The following is a 25,384-nucleotide window of genomic DNA, read 5'->3' on the forward strand; positions in this document are numbered from 1 at the left end:
AAAACAAAACCAAAGCATCTGGCTTATTAACATTTGCCCATTCGTGATATTTCCTGAAAGAGAGCAACTGTTAAAACAAATTTGGAAGAAAAAAGAGAATAGGAAATCTATTCAGCACATTCATTCTTCTACTCGCCATCCTTACAGGGATGGTATTTAATCAATCAGTTGTATTTATTGAGCACTTACTGTGTGTGCAGAACACTATACTGAGCATTTGGAAGAGTACAACTGAGTTGGTAGACACTTTCCCCATGCACAGTGAGCATTTAAGGCAGGAGTAATATGGACAATGATCATGTTTGTAATTGACACTGGAGGTTTACTTCAAACTGTCAATCTGATGAAAATTTGAAGATGGAGAGGTTGAAGGGGAGGGCAGAGAAAGTAACTAGATACTTGGAAACATGAGTGTTTTTCTTCATCTAGAATCATATGAAAAGGTGGAGGACCTTTGGCTTGAGTAATATAAGCAGTAGCTCCGAGGAAGCAGTCATGGATTTAGTTCCTAAGTGAGCTACTGATTTACTGTGCCTATAGGTGAGTTACTTCACCAGGGATGCTAACTATTTATAAATTCACAGACAGTCCATTAAAAACGTACTAAACTTGGTCGTGTCTACAGAGCCCGCAAAAACATTTCCACATCCGTAAATCCTGATGACCACCACGCTGAGGGAGGAGCAAGAGGAATCCTGGGGCCTCATCTGCTTCTTCGTCGGCTCTTCATGCAAAGCAGCGACTGTCTGGATGAGGAGTTCGTCCTGAGTCTGGCCAGCGGCTCCCATGGGAACGGCGGTCCCTGCTCCCCTCCACCCCTCCTACCCCTGAACTTTAGCTCTCTGAACCTTTGGATCTGTCAATAAAAAAGTTGGAAAGCCAGTCACTTTTACTCATAATGTCTGTAAAAGCAATCCCCAGCAGTTGGCAATCCTGCTCTCCCTGTACTGTACTTTATTTTCCACAGGTGTGACTATCATTTGCAGTTTCTCAACTGGCCTAGTGGAAACAGCATAGGCCTGGGAATCAGAAGACCTGGATTCTAATTCTGGCTCCGCCAATTACCTGCTGTGTTATCTTGGGTAAGTCGCTTAACTTCTCAGCGCCTCAGTTTCCTAGTCTGCAAAATGGGGATTCAATACCTAGTATTTCTCCTACTGAGAGTACAAGCCCCATGAGGGACCTCATTATCTTGTGTAATAATAATAATGATGGTATTTGTTATGGGCTTACTATGTGCCAAGCACTGTTCTAAGCACTGCGGTATATACTAGGAAATCAGGCTGTCCCACTTGGGGCTCACAGTCTTAATCCTCATTTTACAGATGAGGGAACTGAGGCACAGAGAAGTTAACTGACTTGCCCAAAGTCACACAGCTGATAAGTGGCGGAGCCGGAATTAGAACTCACGATCTCTGACTCCCAAGCCCGTGCTCTTTCCACTAAGCCACGCTGCTTCTCTACGCCAGCTTGTATCTACCCCAGTGCTTAACACAGCACTTGGCACTTAGTAAGCACTTAATAAATACTACAAGTACTATTATCAGAGTATTGAGATCATTGATAAGTCAACGGGCCATATCATGTGATGTCATTTCATGAGAAAAGTGAAGAAATGGGTGACATAGACTGTGGAATTTGGGTCCAAGCCTGCCAGGTTCTTTGAGAAACTTGAAGGAAAAGCTGCTTTAAAAAAAGGATATATTGGAGCCATTTGACCTCATTTCCCTAAATAAAGAAAACCAATGAGATATCACCATTCCTCCATATTATGAAGTTAAAATAAGATGGAACACACACAGCATAGCATTTCAGCCAGATTTGGAAAATGTAGCAGGTAATTTTAGTGGTTACTGCTAATCACCACCGCTCACCTGCAGATTGACGCACAAACAAGAAGTCACATGCAGTGCTATGCCAGTGGATATAGTAGTAAGGGAAATTAATAATAATTTTGATTTATTCAATTCTAACTACGTGCCAGGCTCCGCGCTAAGTGCTGGGGTAGATACAAGAGGACCTGAATGGACACAGTCCCTGCCCCATACTTGACTCACAGTCTAAGTGAACCATTAACAGGTACAGAGAGGTTAGGTATCTTGAACAAGGACACACAGCAGGCAAGTGGACGAGCCAAGTCTCCTGATTCCCTGTTACATTCCCTCTCCACTAGGTGATGTTGCCTTTCAGAGAGGGAAGGCTTTATGAAAATTTTACTAATTAGGCAATAGTGAGGGCATAACCTCACCCATTTCTGTGCCAATTGAAAGGCTACAAGTGAGATGCTTTGTTTACTTAACCAAAACCACATATTTGATGTACAACTTTGAATCAACTTTTAAGTATCTGTTATTTGGAAAGACCCCTAGGAAGAAAAAGCAAGATGCAGAAAATCCCTCAAAAATGTCACTGTTGTCAGGAATTCTAACCTCCTCGTCCCCCCAATTCCATTTTCAGAACTAACGAGTAGCAAAAACAACTGATTTGAGTATATTCTCTTTCCCCCAACCACTTATCTTCTAGGGAAGAAACTAATTTAAATTGAGAGCACACAAATGGGAGATGAATGGGAAGCCAAATGAATGGATTGATCAGCCCTAGAATTACTGAAAGCTGACTATGGCAATCGAAAGGATAGAAGTCCTGATCCAAGGCATCATCCAGCAAACTGGGAGGAAACATGGACAGGAAAAGCTGCAGATTCTGACCTCAGTTCCAAAACAACCCTTAACTTGCTAAATTGCAGACCCCCAAAGTTATTCAGTAAAAGGTTTGAAAGGAAAGGTGGAATATGCTCATGTACTATAGAGACTTCTCCCTTCATTGCTCTCCAGGAATGAGCAACAAAGTGATGAAAATTAAAAAAAAATCAGATCTAGGCCTACTGACTCCCCCAGACAACTGGATAATGTACCCATCGCCTCTTCATCCCTTCAAAGCCCTACTGAGAGCTCACCTCCTCCAGGAGGCCTTCCCAGACTGAGCCCCCTTTTCCTCTACTCCTCCCCATCCCCTCCCCACAGCACCTGCATATGTTTGTACAGATTTATTACTCTATTTATTTTACTTGTACATATTGACTATTCTATTAATTTTGTTAATGATGTGCATAAATAGAAGCTTTACTTCTATTTATTCTGATGACACCTGTCCACATGTTTTGCTTTGTTGTCTGTCTCTCCCTTCTAGACTGTGAGACTGTTTTTGGGTAGGGACTGTCTCTATATGTTGCCAACTTGTACTTCCCAAGCGCTTAGTACAGTGCTGTGCACGCAGTAAGTGCTCAATAAATATGAATGAATGAATTGCCTAAGGCACAGTACGAGGAGACAGAGGATGGGTGAGAAATCCTTCACCCAGAAAGTATGTTTTCCTAATAAAAATACAGCTCAATTTTTTTGTTACACTGAATGATTTTGCTGATATACAGACCAGTGTCTCCTCTTGGAAAGGCTATGTGTCAATACCCCGAAGCATGCAAGTTTTTATTCTCTATATATCTTGGGCAAATGACTGGGAAACTACTCAATCTTAGTAGTTTACAGATAGAAGAGTTTGAATACAGAAACACTAATTTTCACATTTATCACCTAAAATCTCTCACCCATTTTAGGGCTGTTAGATTTCAGTTTGAGAATAAGGTACATTGGCTGCAGTCCAGCTTCACTGGTTCACCACTCTTATGGAGAAGTGGGACTCATGTCATTCAAATACAAGCTTAGTAGTAATGCAGGCCTTCCTGACAGATCTTTCCAGGAAATATGACAAGGCAATAAAGGATAATCCTATATATACTGGATATTTGACAACCCTACACCATTTCCTCTTTCTCGAACTCCTCAAGTGTGCTGTCCCATTGGCAATCTCGCTTTCTCTGCCATCTCTCTCCTTGACCCATTAAAATCTGGATTTCAACCCCTTCCCTCCAGTGAGGCAGCTCTCACTACTGCAGTGTGGCTCAGTGGAAAGAGCATGGGCTTGGGACTCAGAGGTCATGGGTTCGAATCCCAGCTCAGCCACTTGTCAGCTGTGCAACCTTGGGCAAGTCACTTAACTTCTCTGGGCCTCAGTTACCTCATCTGTAAAATAGGGATGAAGACTGTGAACCCTCCCATGGGACAACCTGATCACCTTGTTAACCTCTCCGGTGCTTAGAGCAGTGCTTTGCACATAGTAAGTGCTTAATAAATGCTATCATTATTATTATTATTAAGAGGCAAAGCTGGCATTAGAACCCAGGTCCTCTGATTCCCAGGCCTGTACCGTTTCCACTAGGCCACACTCCTTCCCAATTTCGAGATCAGTAACCATATATAGTTGATATTCATGATTTTGTTTTGATATTCCATGAGACTGTTCTTTGAGCGCTGAGACACCCTTATATACACTCTCAGTACTAGTATGGTGTATTGTGCAAAGTAGGTGCTAAATAAAAAAGAGCTGCATTAAGGTTATGTCAAAAATGAGTCCCCTTCACTCTTCCCTCCCCAAATACAGAGACAATGCCTTCGGGCCTGTCTACCAACCAAGATAATCAGCTAGATAACAGGAGCCAAAAGTCAGAGTGGGATCTAATTTTCATGCCATTACTTGTGCCCTTATAGAAATGAAGTGCATTTTTTTTGTCTTGTCTTTTTTAGGATGTAGCTTTTTACATGAACAGAGTATCAATCATGGGCAGTCTAGTACCTTTTGGGCATTTGCTAAACAGTGAATAGAATTATGTACTTCTGCTTAATACGTTACACCCTGCTAAATTTCCTGCAAGCAACATTTTACCACTACAAGATCCCTTACCTACAATTCTCCCTTTATCAAGTCCTAACATAACTGTATCGATTTTCATTTAAATATTTTACATTTCCCTAGGAAAGAAGCATTTGTTTTGAGTTTTTCACATTATCCTCTAAATTCAAAAAACAATAATTTTAAATATTAAATGTTTTTATAACATGGTGGAGTTTCTCACCAAGAATGATGGGCAAGTTTCAAAGGAGACTTGAGGGCCAATAATCTAGGCAAAAAATGTGTTATAGGGATGGTGCTTTGGGTATGCTGCCTGAGGGTAGGGATTTTATCTGTCTACTCTACTGTCTTCTCCCGAGCACTTAGGGCAGCGTTCTTCAGCCAGTAGGTACACAATAAATTCCACTGGTTAACTGCAGCACTACTTAGAGAAGCAGCATAGCTCAGTGGAAAGAGCACAGGCTTGGGAGTCAGAGGTCATGGGTTCAAATCCCAGCTCCGCCATGTGTCAACTGTCTGACTTTGGGCAAGTCACTTCACTTCTCTGTGCCTCGATTACCTCATCTGTAAAATGGGGATTAAGATTGTGAGTCCCACGTGGGACAACCTGATCACCTTGTATCCTCCCCAACGCTTAGAGCAGTGCTTTGCACATAGTAAATGCTTAATACCAAAATTATTAAAATTATTATTATTACCTTCATTCTCTCTTCCCTGCCGGACATGTTCCTGCTAGGGCAGAGGGCGCAACAAGCCACGTACTCTGTTAAATGCACACCAGAGTTTTGTGTACAGACCTATACAGAGCCAAGAAATCGCAGCATAGTGCCAATGCCGCACTACCAGCTGTGTGGTTTTTGCTGGCTCTATAAGCCAGCTACTTTTCAGGATTCCTATGGCACCTGCCCACCACATGAGCTGCCCAAGGTTGCTTTTTGTTTTTTTTCCAGTTGATAACCTCTGCCTTCAGCATTGATGACATAGCCCTGAGAGGCAAAACACTAATCAACCTTGGGACCCTCATGCTGGCAGAGAATAGATTGGCTGGACTGACCTCACATGCTGCGCTGCCACCTCGTCATTGTGGTAAGAATCCCTAGTAATGAGGCAGAAAAAGACCTGGCATGGAAGCCTTACAGCTCTCCACTGCTCTCTTCAGAACTGATACCTGAGCTCTTTCTTTCCAATCTCTCAGGTGTGTCAAACGGCAGACCTGAATCACTTGTAAGAGCACTGTCAGGAGGCAGAACTGAAACGGAGTTCTCTGGAGGTTTAAAAGCAGAAATTAAACCCGTCCCAGACCGCTCTGTTACCTGATGGCCTGGTGAAAGACTGGAAAATTAATCCAAATGAGTAAGACTAGTGATCACAAAGTTTAACTGTATAGTTTTCTATACTCTTTTCTGTAGTTTGCAGGCATATTAAGCTGACAAGTTGCTAATAGACCCTCTGTCCCCCTCCCCTCCCCCAAACTCCGCTACCAGCAGGACAGCTGGCCGCAGCAGGGAGCAACAGGAGGAAGGGACTTTAGGCTTTCTCTCTACATTGGGAAGCTCGGTTCTTGCTTCGGGATGAAGGGGCTGCTGCGGCCATCAGCATTCCCTGGAGTTTCCAGGTCTTTAAGGGCCACTCTGTGTGCAATCCCCTTGGACTGGACACTTGAAAGAGAGGAGAGATGGTAGGAGAGGTGGTAACAGCATGGAGCCAGGCTGCTTGGTAGGCGTGGGGGAGAGATATGCTGCCTCCAGCTCTCTCCTGTTATGACTGTCGGAGGGGAAAATCGCGTGTCTGTGTGTATGTATGTGTTTGTCTGTCTTTTTCTTCTGACCCTCTCTCTCATCTATGAATCCTTCTCTCTCCTTCCTGCCTAGTCCCCCTCCTATTCTTGGATAGCTGTAGTTCAACATGCTTGATATATTGCTTTTAACATCACAGGACAGCCAGGTCTGATTCCATGTAGAACACTCAGTTTTGGTTTAAACTCTTTTCTCTTGAAAGAGACTTTTTTTCCGTCTTTCAATGGAAGAAAGACTGGAAGAGCAAAAATTAAGGAATTAAAGATAGGAGATAATAGCCTTTCAGTTACACCACCCACATAACTTCTGTTTTATGAGGAAAAGGGAATCTTGTCAATCTTTTCCTTCAAGAACCATTAAGACTGCCAACTTTCTCTACAAGGCACTTCAAAATAACAATTTAGCCAAGGTCAGCAAAAGCCAGTCAGAGATTCTCTACTGCCATAACTTCACCCCTTTCTTGTAACTTAAATGAACTGTTGCACCCAGTGCCCAATGTCAAATTTAAAACTACAGAAGTTCAGATCTTGTCTTTAAAGTTACAAGAAACAATAGCCATTTTCTCTTTAATGAAATTTCAATGTATTTCATAGCCATTATCAGTGCTTCTCTCATTACAGTTCCCTGTAATAACTCCTCATTCACAGAACTTCACTTTGTGATATATGAGAAACAGTAACACATGCTTAACTAGTTCCATTTAAAAAAAATAAGACTCCAGTTGAAACAAATCATTCCAACAGTAGTTCTGAATTATGGATGGAACCACTCAAAAATCTCAGGACATGATTTTCTTCAATATGCACGGACCTTAATACCTTCAAACAGGAATTACTCAGGCTGATGGATCTATCATTAGTGGTAAGTTAAAAAAAGAGAAAGAAAACTATCAAAAATGAAACAAGGCAGGGTCTAGCTCTTGAGTCTAGGTTCTGCCAAATCGGATGAGGCACCAGAATCTACAGTCCTCTTTCAATCTCTTGCTCCTTAGGCTGGCAGAAACTGCCAGAACAGAGAGAGAAAGAGATAGGGAGAAAGAAACACATTCTAACTACCCTTTGGTGCTCAAACGCGGCCCTGCTGACAGTGATATTTCATCCTTCTGTGGTTTGTGGCCTAAGAAAGTCTATTTGCACTGTACACACATAAAGATATTGGGGAACCTACTCTAGATTCTATATTAGGTCAGAAAGAATTAGACTTTCACAAAGCCACAATGGAGTTCTTTCTCTTTCGACTGAGGCTTACCGGTGTTTTAGGACTGCTTAAAGGAGAGTGGGGAAGGTGGGGTGGCTGGGGGGGGAAGGAAAGTAGGTCGGCTTTACTTCATATACTTTCTAAAGTGCATGGCCTTCTCTGCTCATCCATATGGAAAACATAATAATGAGAAACAGTTTCTTCATAGTGGGTGAGATACCGCTTCAGACTCAGTCTGAGCAAGAATCGTTACGTAGGTGAGAAAGAAATTGTTTCAAATAATGTAGGAACACTCTAGCAAATAAACTGTCTTGGGGTTAGCATGAATCCTCCCAAAGTATCAAGTGCTTAATATACTGTGAATGCTTCTCATGGCTTCGTTTAGTCTGACCAAATAAAATGCCATATATCCAAATTAGTTGTTTTATTTGCTTAGGTTCTATAGTGACATCTGACAGCGTTACTGTCCTCACCATTTTTTAGGTCAGTGTATACCTAGGACGCACTTTACAAAAAGGTTGTTCACAATTAACTCAGAATCTTGAAAGATAAGACAAATTCACAGTGTGAAATGCTGGTTTTCCCTAGACTCTGAAATAAAGTGCAGTAGTTTGAAGGTCATTCAATTTTTCAAAGTTCAATGTATGACATAGGCAAAATGAGGCCAAAAATGAGGAAAAGGAGACAGAAAGAGAAAGAGGCAGAAAGGCATAAACAGCAAAGGAAAGGAAAATACACAGTAGCCTAACAAGATATTTACTGACTGCCTACTCTGTGCAGAGTCCTGTACTAAGTGCTTTGGAGAGTACAACAGAGTCATAAAATATGATCCCTGCCCTCAGTTTTCAATCCAGTGAGGGAGACAGACCCCAGACAATTTTCCTGTGTGGAACAAGGACTGTGTTCGACCTGATTATTTTGTATCTCTCTTAGTGCTTAGTATAAAATAAGCTTGGTGTTTGGTGCATAGTAAGCACTTAACAAATAACAATAATTACTACATATTATTTATAACAATGATACCAATATCAATTACAGAGAGGAGAGAAAAGAGAATGGACAGATGAACATGTGGATGAGCTAAAATAAATCAATCAATGGTGTTCACTGAATGCTTAGTGTGCACAGAGCAATGTACTAAGCACTTGGGAGAGTGCACTACAACAGAGGTGGTTGATACATTCCTTATCCACCAGGAACTTACAGTCTGGGGTGGGGGGACAAACATGAAAAAAGTTATGGATATATACTTAATTTGTGGGGGGCAGGGGTGGTGTGAATCATCAGTGCTTAAAGGGTACAGACCCAAATAGACAAGTAGGCAAGACCATATTCACAAAAGTGCTATGGGTGGTTATGAGTGCATAAGGGCTGAAGTGGTAGCTTGGAAGGTTTGACTTGAGAAGAAAAATCAATCTGGGAGAGGAGGAATTAATTCATTTGATAGTATTTATCAAGCACTGTACGAGACAACTTGTACTTCCCAAGCGCTTAGTACAGTGCTCTGCACACAGTAAGTGCTCAATAAATACTTTTGATTGATTGATTGACTGAGACGGCTGGGCGAATACAAAGAAAAGTAAAGACATAATCCCTGCCACCACTGAGCTTACAGTTTTGGTTGTGGGGTGGGGGGCAGAGATGGGCAGCCCTAGACTTCATGCATTCAATTGGTGGGGGGGTGGGCAGAAATACAAATTAAACCAGTATAAGCAAAAATATATAAGTGCATATTCACATAAGTGCTCAAAATGGCTACTGGGATGACATGACCAGGAGAGGGTCAGCTTTCAGTCTCAATTCTCTGGAAGGAACTAATTGCTACCGCCCCTGAAAAGTGAAAAACGTTTAGACTGACGGCATAGGTAGACAATACTCCAAAACCAATGAGTCTAAATTAGTATTTTGTGGCCCTGGAAAATGACCAAATTTTGCCACGGGGCGGGGATTGGGGGGCTGTGAAGGTTTCTTGAGTCCACAAACAATTTGAAAAGACACCAAGGAGAAAATAAAATTAACAAGAGAGAGACTGAAAGCTTCTCTGGACTGTAAGCTCCTAGCAGGAATGAATAATATCTACCAACTCTTTCTGCACTGTAATCTCCCAATCCCTTAGTACAGTTGTGCACACAGTAAGTACCCACTAAATATCACTGGTTTATTGAAACAGATTAGTTTAAATTAACTGGGTGACTGGAAATCTGGAATACTTTTTCTTTCCAGCAACCCCAATTTTAAAGGTATTTGAAAGATATAATGAATTTACAGTTAGTTCATCTTTCCATTTTTGATAAGACAAATATCATGCAAATAAGGGACAGAGATCAACATATGAAGTCACTGCTAGTACTGAATCCCCACCTTAAAGATGAGGAAACTGAGATCCAGAAGTTAAATGACTTATGCAAGGTCACCGAGCAGGCAAGTGGCAGAGCCTGTACCAGAAGCCAGGTCCTCTGACTCCCAAGTCTATACTGGATTACAAACAGCAGATTAGATGTACAAATAAAAGGAAAATATGAAAAAGTACAGATGTAATGCAGCAACGACTGTAAAGTGAGTATATGTCAGTAAGAACTTCGACTAATTAGGAAATTCATATTTTATAATTAATGTATTTCAACCTATTTTGATAGTTAAATGACAATGTAAATTGGTAGTTAAATATTTCTTTTCACATAAGAACTTCACACCTCAGGGAATTGTTATGGAATGCAACACATGCTGTTCAGAATTTCTCATTTTTCTAGACTATGGAACATAGATATGTTAGCTGAGCTATACAGCTCTCCCTCAATGGACACAAACTTCCCTTACAGAGATTCACCATCAAATAGGGATACTGGAGCAGGAAAATTGACTGTGCAGAGGGGGCAATGTGAACAAATAAGGTTCCTTCAAATTAGTGAATTCAAGAAGCACACATGCTGGTAACCCTTTCAACTATGGATAAGGGAAAGCTGAACCTATGAGTCCTAGAAGTCTTGATGCTCTGGGTACACAGGTTCCTTAATGATGATGATGAGGATGGTATTTGTTAAGCTCTTACTATGTGCAAAGCACTGTTCTAAGCGCTGGGGAGATACAAGGTGATCAGGCTGTCCCATGTGGGGCTCACAGTCTTAATCCCCATTTTACAGATGAGGGAACTGAGGCACAGAGAAGTTACGTAACTTGCCCAAAGTCACACAGCTGACAATTGGCGGAGTTGGGATTTGAACCCACGACCTCTGGTTCCAAAGCCCGTGTTCTTTTCACTGAGCCACGTTCCTTAACATAAAAGTCCACTGCAACAAAAGGATTTGCAATTACTGTGAATTTTGTTCCAATAGGAATATGCCTGGGATCCTTTTTCTTTTCAGTAACAGAGGCTAAATTCTAGGAAGTTCATTTGCACAATGTACCACCATTGATTTCACTGTCCTTTTAAAAGCCTCCTGACCTCCAATTAGGCACCAGAAGCCACAATTCATTTCTAAAATGCACGCAGAATACCGAGGGACTATGCTCACTGTTACCAATGGACCAGGGAGCTACTGGGCACCTGGCATGCCAGCTGCCAAATAACAGCAGCAAGATACATGCACTAAGCCTGGATATACCTTGGGCAAGTCACTCAACTTCTCTGTGCCTCAGTTAGCTCATTAGTAAAATGGGCATTAAGACTGTGAGCCCAACGTGGGACAGGGACTGTGTCCAACCTGATTTGCATGTATCCACCCCAGTGCTTACTACGGTGCCTTGCACAAAAGTAAGTGCTTAACAAATACCACAATTATTATTATTATCAATCAAATTTATTGAGCGCTTACTGTGTGCAGAGCACTGTACTAAGCGCTTGGGAAGTACAAGTTGGCAACATATAGAGACGGTCCCTACCCAACAGTGGGCTCACAGTCTAAAGGGGGGAGACAGAGAACAAAACCAAAGATACTAACAAAATAAAATAAATAGAATAGATAAGTACAAGTAAAATACACAGAGTAATAAATATGTACAAACATATATACATATTTACAGGATACACATATATACAGAGATGATATATATTATCATCTCTGAAACTGTCCAAGGAGGTTTTCACATACCAGCATTCATTCAATTGTATTTATTGAGCACTTACTGTGTGCAGAACACTGCACAACAATAAACAGACATATCCCCTGCCCACAATGAGCTTACAGTCTAGCACCAAAGCAAGGATTTCAGAACCGTTTACATCATCAGAAGAGGAATTTTCTTTGAGAAAGTGTTCCCAGGTGTTTCTGCATACTATCAGCTAAAGAAAGGAAGAGCTTGTTCATCACGCAGGACTCCTGGATGGGCCGAGAACTAACAGGAGGAGTTTGAGAAGTATTTGGGAGTTGGGATTTGTTTATCTATAAGATGTGCAAGCTTTTGTTTGCAAAGGTGTGCAACTACCAGATTACGCTGGAATGGCCCATCCTGGCATCAATCAAATTTATTGAGCACTTACAGTGTGCAGAGCACTATACTAAACACTTGGGAGAGTACAATATAACAGAGCTGGTAGGAGCATTCCCTGCCCACAATGAGCTTACAACCTAGAGAGGGAGACAGACCTTAATATAAATAAAAAATTGGGCATACGTACATAAGTGCTGTGGGGCTGAGGAAGGGATAAATAAAGGGTGAAAATCCTAGTGCAAGGGCGAAGCAGAAGGGAGTGGGAGAGGTATGAGGGGCCAGTGGGGTGTTGTAATAAAGACAATTTGTCGTGAGCCCAAGATCCTGGTGTGTGGTCCCATCAGTGATGAGACAGTCCTGTCACCCATGCAGCTCACTCACTCTCTGTCTCATTCCTATTAAACAGCTTGTTGGAATACGCAAGGAATCAGTTACTTCCTCAGTTGTGTTATAAAAAGTTATGTGGAGCCCTGGGAAGACTGAGTTACCAAGTTTCATTGGTAACTCGCATAGTTCACTGGTGACACAAAGATAAACATTTTGGAGAAGGGGGCCAATAACTAAGCAACTGTTTCAAAATTTCAAAACGAATATTATTAATTTTCCCGCTTGGCGTCATAAGAAGTTTGCTTCCATCACGCAACTGGTTATCTGGAGCATTTTCTACTTGCAAAATGAGATAGTTCTGTAAAGTTCACATTTAATTTTTTTTAAATTTCATACAATACCCACTTTATGGATGTAATGAAGGGGGATTCTTTTAACCATGAAATGGTCTTTAGAAAGCTGCTCCCTGCAAACTTTTGGTTCTATTAAATACAGGTTTAAAGCCCTGTTAAATTTCATATTATTAAGCAATCAGGTTCTTGGCTCACCAGTACATTGCTTAAATAGTTTGAGATATGTTGCTTAAAATTCAGAGCATTCTGGTGAATACATGAATAAGGGTTCTCGTACTTTTCCCATACTCGGCAACTTTACTTTCTGAGGCAAGTTTTTAAGATGTCACAACTAATTTGGTACGGTAATGAAACTTACAATAATACATCTTAAAAATCCTAAATGCTAAGTATTTATTTATTCTGCCTTTTTAATGTGTTTTTTAAAATCACTAGTTTATCATTTAACTTTTCCATTTAGGAAGGGCCTTATTATTCTGTTTCCTCCCTATTCCCTTACCGTTGTATGATGATATGGATGAGGGTTTCAGAGATCTAAAGAGGGTTCGAGGTTAACAATAGCAGATCTGTGGTTGGAGCTCAAAAACTTAGTTACCTCATCAACCCACAAATATATATTTTATAAGTTGTTTTGTCTCTAAAAGCTGCCAATGAACCCACCTGCCTAATAGCAGGAGATGCAGATTTTTGAAATATGAAAGTAAGAAGGAACATATATTACTAATCCCACAGATATCATTCCTAAGCCATCCATTCCTCCTCTCCCCTCCTATGTGTCTCATTCGGAATCACGATTTTGTACTTGGGCACATCAGGTTCCCTCCCTACTGCCTCTCTGCCCCCATATGTAGCACCCCAGTACACACACCTCAGTGATTCACAAGAGGAGAGACAAACCAAGAAGCAGATATGAGTTCTGGGACACAATGTCAGGTGAGGATGTGTCATCTAAAAAATAAATGACCTTCAACCAAGGCTTTGCTGATGAACACAAACCTACAGCCATCCAAACATACACATTCACCCAAAAGCCAAAGAATTAAGGAGCAGCGTTTCCTAGTGAATAGAGCATGGGTCTCGGAGTCAGAAGGACCTGGGTTCTAATCCTCACTCTGCCACTTGTCTGTTGCATGACCTCGGGTAAGTCACTTCACTTCTCTGTGCCTCAGTTATCTCATCTATAAAATGGGAATTAATACTATGAGCCCTATGTGGGATGTGGACTGTGTCCAAGGTGATTAGCTTGTCTCCACCCCAGAGCTTAGAACAGTGTCCTCTAACATAGTAAGCACTTAATAAATACCATAAAAAATCTAGTATGAATTATGGATATTAGATAAGACAGCTTTTTATTTGGAGCCGTTTTGATTATTTCAAAAAGACCGTATGCACTTAACTAAAGGGAATACTTTTCTGTGTTTTACCCTGTAGACTGTAAGTCCCTGTGGGCAGGGAACATGTCTACCAACTCTGTTATATTGTAAACTGCCAAGTGCTTAGTACAGTGCTCTGCATATAGTATGTGCTCAATAAATGATTAACTAAAATGAAGTACATCCAGAGAAATGGCTATAGTTCTTTAAATTTAATATTAATACATACAAAATAATCAGCATTTTATTTATTTAACATGATTTATGAGTCATATTAAGCATACATCAGAGGACTAAACTTTAAATTAATCACACTAGAAATTTCATTTAATTACATAGTCTTCATTGGTCTGCCTACATTGGCAGTGTTCTTAACTTTCTGGAGAACTCCTGCTTTGAAATTGTTTTACTAAGTTATAAAACCTCTTTATTCATTCATTCATTCAATCATATTTATTGAGCGCTTACTGTGTGCAGAGAACTGTACTAAGCACTTGGGAAGTACAAATCGGCAACATATAGAGATGGTCCTTACCCAAAAATGGGCTCACAGTCTAGAAGGGGGAGAGACAACAAAACAAGTAGAACATAAACCAAGCTGGAAAAAGGGACTTGAATATTTTGACATGGAATGTTTCAGTGGGATTTTTTATCATTTCTGCATGCATTGTTTGTATACAGAACAAAGACTGTAGACACTAGACTGTAAACTCTATGTGGGCAAGGTATGTGTCTACCAACCTGTTGTAATGGGTTCTCTTAACTGCTCAGTATAGTACTCTACACACAGTAAGTACTCAATTAATACCACTGATTGATTGATAGTATTGATATAAAGTCAATACTAGCCCTTTGACAGTTTACCAAAAAGTTGATTAAATCGACACAACCCAGCTGTTCATAATAATGATCATAATAATGATAAAAGTATTTGTGAAGTATTCACTCTGCCAAGCACTAAACACTGGGCTAGACACAAAACAATCAGGTTGGGCACAGTCCCTGTTCCAGTTGGGGCTCACAGTCTAATCAGGAGGGAGACCAGGTATTTAACCTCCACTTTACAGATGAGGAAACTGAGGTGCAGGGGAGTTCTGTGACTTGTCTAAGGTCACATAGCTGACGAGTGGCAGAGCTGGGGTTAGAACCCAGTCCTCAGACTCCAAGGCATATGCTCTTTCCATTAGGCCACACTGCTTCTTTTGAAATACTAATTTACAAAGATTCCAGGTGCAAAACAAATTTAAAATTTTAGAATTTCTCTAAATTTCATCATCAGTCAACAAATGTACTTGAAGGATCCCTGGCCCTTGAAACAAGCTGTATGCCTCCATTAATTTTCTTGCACAGATCCACAGTTGCTATTTCAAGGGGAGACCCTTGGTGATGATGCAGAGCCCATTTATCTACACAGCTACAGAAAGAGTGGGGTCATGGTGGAAAACTCACAGTACCTGCATCACCATCAATTCCTTTAATTGAGTGCCTATGTGAAGAATACTGTAGAAGGCGCCTGGATAACACGCGAAAGAAGCCAAAGATGTGGCCCCAGCCCTCGCAGAGCTTATGCTCTAGCAGTAGAAATGCAGGGGCCTTGGTTTCAGGCCACAGTTCTGTGACCTTGCATCACTGCCACCACTATCAGTTTCCAGAAATAGAATATGCAGTCCTAGAAATGCAGTCCTCTTCCCATGCAATGTTAGTAGCACACGGTCCTCCCTCATACCTGAAACTCTAGCCTCCTTCATAGCTGACAGACTACCATTCTCCTCATCTTTAAAATCCTTTTCAAATCATATCTTTTTTAATGGTATCTGTTAAGTGCTTACTATCTGCCAAACACTGCTCTCAGTGCTGGGGAAGATACAAGTTAAACAGGCTGAATATGTTCCCTGGCTCATAGTCTAAGTAGGAAGGAGCACAGGCATTGAATCCCCATTTTGCAGTCGAGGAAACTGAAGAACAGAAAAGTTAAGTAACTTGCCCAAAGTCACACAGCAGGCAAGTGATGGAGCGGGTCCTCTGGCTGTCAAGCCAGAGTTTTATCTGCTAAGCCCTCCACAATCCTCCACTAGATTGTAAACTCCTTGACAGCTGGGATTGTGTCTATGCATTCTAGTTTCCTTTCCCAAGTGCTCAGGACAGTGCTCTGCACACAGTAAGCACTGAAATATCATTGATAGATTAAAAGTGCTTGGGAAGTAGAAGTGTCCCTCCATTCTCTTGTCCCGCACTAGGCTTCACAGACTTCTGGCAATTGCTATGTACTTGGTTATGTCAAACTAGGACAAAGGGCAAATTGACAATCATCTAATTAATTTGATCAATGTATTCAGTTAACTTAGAGAATTCATTCCCAAAATGGGTTTTTTGGGGGAGGATTCTGAATGATTTAGTCTGATTGTTTACACTGAGATCCAATTTACTGGATAATTGCCAAATCTTTACATTTCTCTGTGTTGTGTAAGGGTGGCCTGTATCATATGAGCTAGGCTGCTAGACACTTCTGAGTAAATCAAGCAATTAGGCAGTTGCTGCTTTAGTAAAACCTCATTAATTCTGACCACACTAATCTGGAATTTATGATAACTTAGGGTACTTATCACCGCTTTTACAATTTATCCTCTCTCCTACTGCAAAAGGAAGGCAGGTTTTGATCTTGGAAAGGAAGGTTTTGGTCTCCACTGTGGTTAACAAATCCCCAACTGAGCACAAGCCTCTTGAATAGAAGGAGAATTCAGTCAGTTCTGCCAGAACATGGGGGTTGCATTCCTGAAGAACCTTGCATTCACTCAAACTTGCATTTTGGTACTCATGCCAGTCTGCCACCACAACCAGGGACTACATACACCCTCTGCATCCCCTTCCTCTCCCCCAACTCCATTCTCAACCCTCAACAAACCAGTTTAAGTCTCCTTCATTCCTCTGAGTCAGCTCTACCAAGGTCATCAATGACATCCTTGACAAATGTAACAACTCTATGCTGTCCTTACCCTCTTCGACTTCTTGGGTCACCTTAGGCACTGTGGACGATTCCCTTCTCCTGAAAACATTATTTGACCTTGGTTAACCTGGTCCTCTTACTTTTCTGGCCGATCCTTCTCCGTCTTTTTCACTGGTTCCTCTTCAGCCTGCCTAATTGTGGAATTCCCTGGCTTTGTTCTCTCTTCTCAATGTGCACTCGCTCATCTGCTTCCACTGTTTTACCATCTCTATGCCAATGACTTCCAGATATGCCTTTTTAGCCCTGACCTCTCCTTTCCTCTTGCCTTCAGGATATCAGTAATGCCTCCCAAGGTCAGTATGTCCAAAACTGATCTCATTTCACCTCCCAAATCCTCTCCTCCGTCTAACTTTCCTCTCCAACACCACATCCTCTTGGTCTCTCATAGGGTAACTGACATTAACCTTGATCATCATCAGTGGTATGTATTGAGTGCTGGCTATAAGTAGAGCACTGTACTAAGTGCTTGGGAGAATACAAAAGAGTTGGCAGACATGTTCCCTGCCCACAAGGAGCTTACAGACTAGATGATTTCTTCTCTTTCAACCCCCCCATTAAGTCTTATCAAATCTTTCTCTACATTGTCCTTTCCTCTCCGGCTTGTATCAGTGTTAGGGTACAGAGTAAGGAGAGAGCCTGGGAGGTATTGTGAAGGAAGAAATGGCAAGATTTGGCAGTTAACTGAATGTGAGGTTGAAGGAAAGTGAGGGATTAAGGGTGACACATCGCTGGGAAGCAGCATGGCCTAGTCAAAACAGCACATGAGGCTTGGGAGTCCGAAGACCTGGGTTCTAATCTCAGCTCTGCCACTTGTCTGCTGTGTGACCTGGTCAAGCCACCTAGCTTCTCTGGGCCTCAGTAACCTTGTCAGTAAAATGGGGATTAAGACTGCGAGCCCCACGGGGGACATGGACTGTTTCCAGCCTGAATTACTTGTTTTTACCTCAGTGCTCAGTACAGTGCCTGGCACATAGTAAGTGCTTAACAAATACCATTAAAAAACCAAAGGTGCATCCTTCGGGGACAGGGGAGGGTGGTGGTCTTTTTAACTGAGATAGGAAATTTAGGTGGAGGGATAGATTTGGGAGAGATGAGGAATTTCGTTTTACATGTATTAAAATTGAGATGCTGACAGGGTTCAGGTTAGATGTGAAATCAGGGCTCTGGTAGATTTGAATGAGAAGCATTCAAGTGGAAAGAGCACGGGCTTTGGAGTCAGAGGTCATGGGTTCAAATCCCGACTCCGCCAATTGTCAGCTGTGTGACTTTGGGCAAGTCACTTCACTTCTCTGTGCCTCAGTTCCCTCATCTGCAAAATGAGGATTAAGACTGTGAACCCCATGTGGGACAACCTGATCACCTTGTATCCCCCCAGTGCTTAGAACAGTGCTTTGCACATAGTAAGCACTTAACAAATACCATCATTATTATTATTATTATTATTATTATTACATGAGGTAGTTGAAGCTATTTGAGCAGAGTAAGGGGTGCAGAACAGAGCTTTGTGAAGCATGCATGTTTAAGGAATGAGGCAGAAGAGGTGCTGGTGAATGAAATTGAGGAGTGGTCAGAAAGATAGGAGAATGATGTTAGTAGCACATCGAGAAAACCGAGGCCCGATAGTGTTTCAAGAAGGAAGTAGTCTACAGGGTCAAAGCCAGCCTTATGGTCAAGCAGGACTCAAAGTAGAGCCCATTAGATCTGGCTGTAAAGAGGTCATTGGTGACCTCAGTCTCAATGAAGCAAAGGTGTTACCAAGGGTCAAAGAGAGAGTTGATAGAATGGAAATGAAAGCAGCAGGTGTAAACTTCTCATTCCAGGAGCTTGGATAGGAATGAGAGAGCAGGGAGATGGGGAGAATGAGTTTGAGAAAACTTTTTAAGCATGAAGAATCGTGAGCATGTTTGAAGACAGAAGGGAAGGAGCCAACAGAGAATGAGAGGTTGAAGATAACGGTGAGGGAGTGGAGAATAAAAGAGGCAAGAGCTTTTAGGAGATGAGAGGGAATAGGGTCATTGGTGCATGTAGAGAGGGTGGCACAGTCGCCAAAAGATGAGGTAGTGGAGTGGTGATGGAGAAACTTAAGGAAAGTCTCACCCGATAGTTTCAATGTTGCCAACAAAGTACTGGCAAGGTCATCGGGGGATAAGGGAGACTGGGGACTTCAGGAGGGAGTTAAAAGTTTTATCTCCCCAACTGCCACTTCATCTCTTCTGCACCACCTAAACACTTAAGTACTCACAATCCCCATAACATGTACCTATCAAATACACTCTTTTACTTTCTCCTGCGTTTTGTTTTGCTGTCTGTCTCCCCCTTCTAGACTGTGAGCCCACTGTTGGGTACGGACCATCTCTATATGTTGTCGATTAGTATTTCCCAAGCACTTAGTACAGTGCTCTGCACACAGCAAGTGCTCAATAAATATGATTGAAGTGAATTGATTTTTTTTTTAGTGTCTGTTTGAAGGTCTCCTCCGCTATGCAATAAGCTCCTTATGGGCAGGATTCATGTATACCAATTCTGTTCTACTCTCCCAGGTGCTTGAGACAGTGCTGTGCACAAGGTAGACCCTCAGATAAAATTGGTTGAAAGATTTTCTTACACTACCACATTGCACTGTATCCACACTAACATGCAATGTCGGAAGAAAGGTCCCTAATTCCCAATAGTATTCTAGTCAAAACATGTAACATTTGCACTAATACAATACATTGTACTATATAATATGCTAGAAGAACAGTATAATAATAGAATAATATTGTGCTCTCCCAAGCATGTAGTACAGTGTTCTGCACACAGTACTCAATAAGTATGATTGATTAATGAAATCTGTCATGGCAGAACTGAACCTAAAGGCACAGTTAAAAAGGCAGATAGGCAGATTAGTAGAGACAACATGAAGAACATATGGATTCATAGTTGCAGCAACCTATCTGAATCAACTAACTTTTTAAAAATACTTCTACAATTCAGACTTTTCACTGATTCAGACTGAATCCTCCCCCACCTTTAATCCAACCTAAGCGTCTATAATTCTCAAGAATATAACTCTTTATGAACTTTTTTTAGTAATTAACCTCAGTCTTCATTCTTAATGCTACATGAGCATTCTATGGGCCCTTAACCTTCCCAATGACAGTGTGACAGCACTGACTTTGTGATTCTTGTCCCCACTCTTACTACACCTTCCTATTTTAATAGTTATGAAGCGTACCTATTTTTATGGGTGAATTTCTCTGTGCATACAGTAGAGTCTTGATAAATATTACTGATTGATGAAATCATGCTGTATTAGGACAAAAAATGTTAAGCAATAGGCAGAATCCATTACCTTTCTTAATTTTTTTTTTTTTTTTTTTACAAAGAACAATGAAATTGGTCTCAGTCCACACAATACAATACTGCTGAACAGCAGCATGGCATAGCAGATCGAGCATGGGCCTGGGGAGTCAGAAGGTCACGGGTTCTAAACCCGGCTCTGCCTCTTGTCTGCTGTGTGACCTTGAGCAAGTCACCTCACTTCTCTGGGCCTCAGTTACCTCATCTGTAAAATGGGGATTGAGACCAAGAGCCCCACTGGGAGAAGGGACTGTGTCCAACACCATTTGCTTATATCCACCTCAACGTTTAGTCCAGTGCCTGGCACGGAGCAAGTGTTTAACAAATACCATAATGATTATAATTATTATTATTTCCCTTATAAATGGAAGAGTGCAGTTTTGGCTTTCACCTTCAATCCTTGGAAAAATTATTACCTATCTCCACTATTTCAAAGTATTTACTGATTTTTTTGATATTCTTATCATGATTAATGAAACTAATTGACAGTATCATTACTGTATACAATATAGCCACACAAAATCTAACTTGTGCAATTAAAAATATAACACATTTTAGATTTATATTGGTAGTAGGAAATTTACTAGTCAAAGGAGCAATCACACAATCAAACTGAAGTAAAGGTAGCAAAGACTATTTTACCTTTTAACTGTTTCTCAGAGCATTTTACCCACTTCCGGAAAGTTAAAAAAACTCTCATAAACTAACCCAAAATATAACTTCATTTTTTTCCTTAAGCATTCTTTATGTAGAAAAGTTGTCACTAGAAAGGCAAGACTGTGAACACTCCAGATAATGCTAACCTCCCACAGTATCAGATCTATCTAAGGCATCAACTCCAAAAAAGACCATCACAGTAAGAATAGCTCTTTAAAACCACATTTCATTACCAAACTTTTCAGACAATCAAAGGGATTCAGGACAAATTCACAGAATCTTTCAGCACATCTCTCACAATGCCCAAAGGAAAAGATACTTGATTTCCTTATTTTATTGGCAGTGTAATCATCAACTGAAGAAATCTTAGTAGTATCTCCCTAACGTTCAAAAATAAATTAATTTTCGAGAAATTTCACCAAGGTCCAATGAAAAATTAATGGCTTCCAAATTTTTGTTAAAAAGCAGTCAAGCGGCGTAGCAGACAGTATGTTCAAGAATGTATTTAGGCAGGTAGAAATGGAAAAATGTTTTGGTGCTTTCGGATATGAAAGAAAACTGTATAATTAGGTATATGAGTTTTAAACAGACTGGTGTTCAATAGGAGCACTTAAAAAAGTTTTGTGGTTTATGTACACTAGCAATTGAGCATCTTTGCCATTTTTAACCTTTCCTATTTCAAAATATCAACTATTTCATTTAATGCATGTTCCAAGTTGTATTTATCAACTTGCTTAACACAACTGTTGATCAAAAGTCATTTTGAAAAAAAAAATGGTTGCAGATTGAGAGCTTTTTCAATACGTTTTCTGCTTCAACTGCCCGAACGAAAGAATAAAGAACATATTCCTAACACTGGAATCAACTTAACTGCGCTAAACTATTTTCATTAACTATCAAAGCGAAGACGACCCAGAACGGCTGAAGTATTCTGAACTTCAACACTTCAGATCTACCTTTGTTTTTTCCCCAAATTTCAATTTCGGTGACCACTAGTCCCTAACTTCATTTATGATAAAGGCTGTTTTAAAAACCTGATAAACATTAGCAGAAGCATAATTAATCACTTTTGCAACTTGTACTCGCATCTCGCACTTACTTTAGGTATATGTGACTAAATACGCGTAATGGCCTAACCGCGGATACAGCACACCAACTTTAGACTAGTAACAAGGGAAAGTCGATTAAATTCCTTTCACATAACTTCAAACAAAACCTCGTGGATCCAGTTTAAGCGAATGAAAAATAGCATAGTAGAGATTAGGTTAAAAGCCCAGTCTAACTGTCCATCCATAACTTACTCCACCGTGCCTTCACGCCTGGGAAAGCTGAAAAATTCTGAATGTCTTGCAATACCTAAGGACGCCAGGATGAGGTAAAGATGAAGTGTCAAAGCGGGTTTCCATCCACCTTTCTTTATTTCCAACAGGTTCAAGTCAAAAAGATTTTGGCTTTAAAGCTGGATCGATTAAAACAAAACAAAAAACCCTCAAGGAAGGAAAACGCCAACATTCAATCCCGAGACGGTACGCCTTTCGGGCCGGGGACTGTTGTCTTCCGTCGCTCTGTGAAACCGATTTTCACGAGGAAAATGTTTTATGCTCTGGGTTAACTGTTTGTAAATAAAAGTTGCACATCAGACTCATCGCTAGCCATTTACAGCGAAGGCCCGGGCAACCCAAGGCTAATTAGCTAATGCTCACAAAAGCGTGGCTGGAAAGCCAACCTGTGTGTTTTATTTTGGACTGCGAGCCCACTGTCTCTATATGTTGCCAGTTTGTACTTCCCAAGCGCTTAGTACAGTGCTCGGCACGTAGTGAGCGCTCAATAAACACGACTGATGATGATGATTAACGTTGATATGATTAATGGTACGGTTCCTGCGGGGTCAAAGTCGGGCAAACCCGTGAATTTCGCCAGGTTGATGGATGGGGATGGACGAGGGATGAGAGGGGGAGGGAAAGGAAGGAAGGGGGAAAGAGTTACACCTTCAATCCACCACTGGCACGATCCCTGCCCGCCCTAAAAGTGAACCAGCTACATTTCGAAAACCACAGAGGCCACGGTCTGGTACTCACCCTTTTCGGAAGAACTCGACTCACACGGTCCAGCTCCAAATCTGAAGGGATGGGGAGCGTGTGTGGGGGGGGGGATTGCTAGTTTGGGGGGGGGGGGGAATAAAGTAAAAGGGGAGGTTGGAAGAATTAAAAGAGGAGGGTGGGAAGAAATAGAAATCAACCCCCCCCCCCTCCAAGAAGGGTGTCAATGAAAATAATGATGATAATGGGGGTAAATAAATAATGATAAAGGAGGACCAGACTTTAATCAACTAGGGCTGGAGGGGAGGCAGGGAGGAGTCGCTTTGGCTCTATCCCATCCCTTTGCAGTCCCCAAGCAGAGGTGGAGGTTGGCTGAGGGGGAGGAGGTGACACTGGGACCAGCACGGACGGACAGCCATGGATGTGAGGGAGGCGAGGAGCGGCTGAGGCGGCAGCACCGCCCGCTCGACTAGCACAAGACATTTAATTGGATTGATGGGTTGTGCAGTGACTCACGGGGCTTCACCGAGTCGCCCAGCAGTCCCCGCCCAGCCGGACGGGGAAGGGGCAACTGAGGGGGGGAAGGATGGCCGGTTGCGGGGGGAGACGAGGGGAGGGGCGGGGCTGGCAGCGGAGCCGCCCAATGGGAAGGCGCGCCGGGAAGACGGACGCGGCCCGCAGCCAATAGGCCCGGGGCTCCCCGCGCGCCCGGCCTTCGCCCTTCTGAGGACGCCGCTGCGAGCGGGGCGGCCGTTGAGACGGGCGCCTGAGGAGGAGGAAGACAAGCAGCGCCGCGAGCCGGGGGGAGGGGGCGCTCTCCGCCCCGCCCCCCGGGGGCCGAGCGGGCCAATAGGAGAGCGCGGCGGGGGTGATGAGCGTCCGCAGGGACCAATAGGGCCCCGGGGTGGGGCGTTCCGCCCGCTTCCTCCTCCCCCGGCCTGGTTCGGTCACGCAAATAACTGGGGGGGGGGGCCGAGCTGTTGGCTGCGTGACAGAGATAGGGACTGCTTGTGCTGCTGACTCCGAGCAGGGGGAGGAGGAGGAGAAGGAGGCGGCAGGGCCAGACAACTTACTCAGTTCCCAGAGTCGCCTCTGCCTCCGCCTCCAGTCGTCAAGGAGTCCGTCCCCCCCCCCCCCCGCCAACCGCCTCAAGGGCCCTGCTGGGGGGCGGGAGGCGGAATAAAAGCCCCTTCTCCGGGGACCCTGGGGATGAGGGGTGGGCCCTGGCCTCCCCCCTGTTCCTGTGGGGGGCAAGTGAAGGCGGCTCCCTCAGGCCCGGGGAGGGGGGGGGGGGGGGCGGTGTCTGTCCCGCCTCGATTTCATTCATTCAGTCGTATTTATTGAGCGCCTCCTGGGTGCAGAGCGCTGTACTAAGCGCTGGCAAATCGGCACCAGATAGGGACGGTCCCTCCCCACCGACGGGCTCACAGTCGGGAAGTCTAGTCCTCGTTTTCAATAAAGGAGGGTTTCCTCCACCTCCCCCAACCTCAGCTGCAAGGCCGTCGACTCGTAGCACCCTTCTTTCTGTCTGTCTGCCTGTCTCCCTTTCCTCCTCACCCTAGCAGCAGTGACTCGTAGCACCCTTCTTTCTGTCTGTCCGTCTGTCTCCCTTTCCTCCTCACCCTAGCAGCGGTGACTCGTAGCACCCTTCTTTCTGTCTGTCTGTCTCCCTTTCCTCCTCACCCTAGCAGCAGTGACTCGTAGCACCCTTCTTTCTGTCTGTCTGCCTGTCTGTCTGTCTCCCTTTCCTCCTCACCCTAGCAGCAGTGACTCGTAGCACCCTTCTTTCTGTCTGTCTGTCTGTCACCCTTTCCTCCTCACCCTAGCAGCGGTGACTCGTAGCACCCTTCTTTCTGTCTGTCTGTCTCCCTTTCCTCCTCACCCTAGCAGCAGGGACTCGTAGCACCCTTCTTTCTGTCTGTCTGTCTGTCTGTCTCCCTTTCCTCCTCACCCTAGCAGCAGTGACTCATAGCACCCCTCTTTCTGTCTGTCTCCCTTTCCTCCTCACCCTAGCAGCAGTGACTCGTAGCACCCTTCTTTCTGTCTGTCTGCCTGTCTCCCTTTCCTCCTCACCCTAGCAGCAGTGACTCGCAGCACCCTTCTGTCTGTCTGCCTGTCTCCC

General features: G+C 42.8%; 1 protein-coding gene across 1 annotated transcript in view; it reads right to left on the reverse strand.

Moving 5' to 3' along the window:
* Nucleotides 1-23,785, reverse strand: part of SERTAD2 (SERTA domain containing 2) — a 127,217-nt gene extending 103,432 nt beyond the window's left edge. The window contains exon 1 of the mRNA XM_038751171.1: nt 23,302-23,785. The gene's annotated coding sequence lies outside the window, so the exon portion shown is untranslated. The remainder of the gene's footprint in view (nt 1-23,301) is intronic.
* Nucleotides 23,786-25,384: the final 1,599 nt, after the last annotated feature.

Source organism: Tachyglossus aculeatus, chromosome 9 (genome assembly GCF_015852505.1).
Source record: "Tachyglossus aculeatus isolate mTacAcu1 chromosome 9, mTacAcu1.pri, whole genome shotgun sequence".
Taxonomy (NCBI): Eukaryota; Metazoa; Chordata; class Mammalia; order Monotremata; family Tachyglossidae; genus Tachyglossus; species Tachyglossus aculeatus.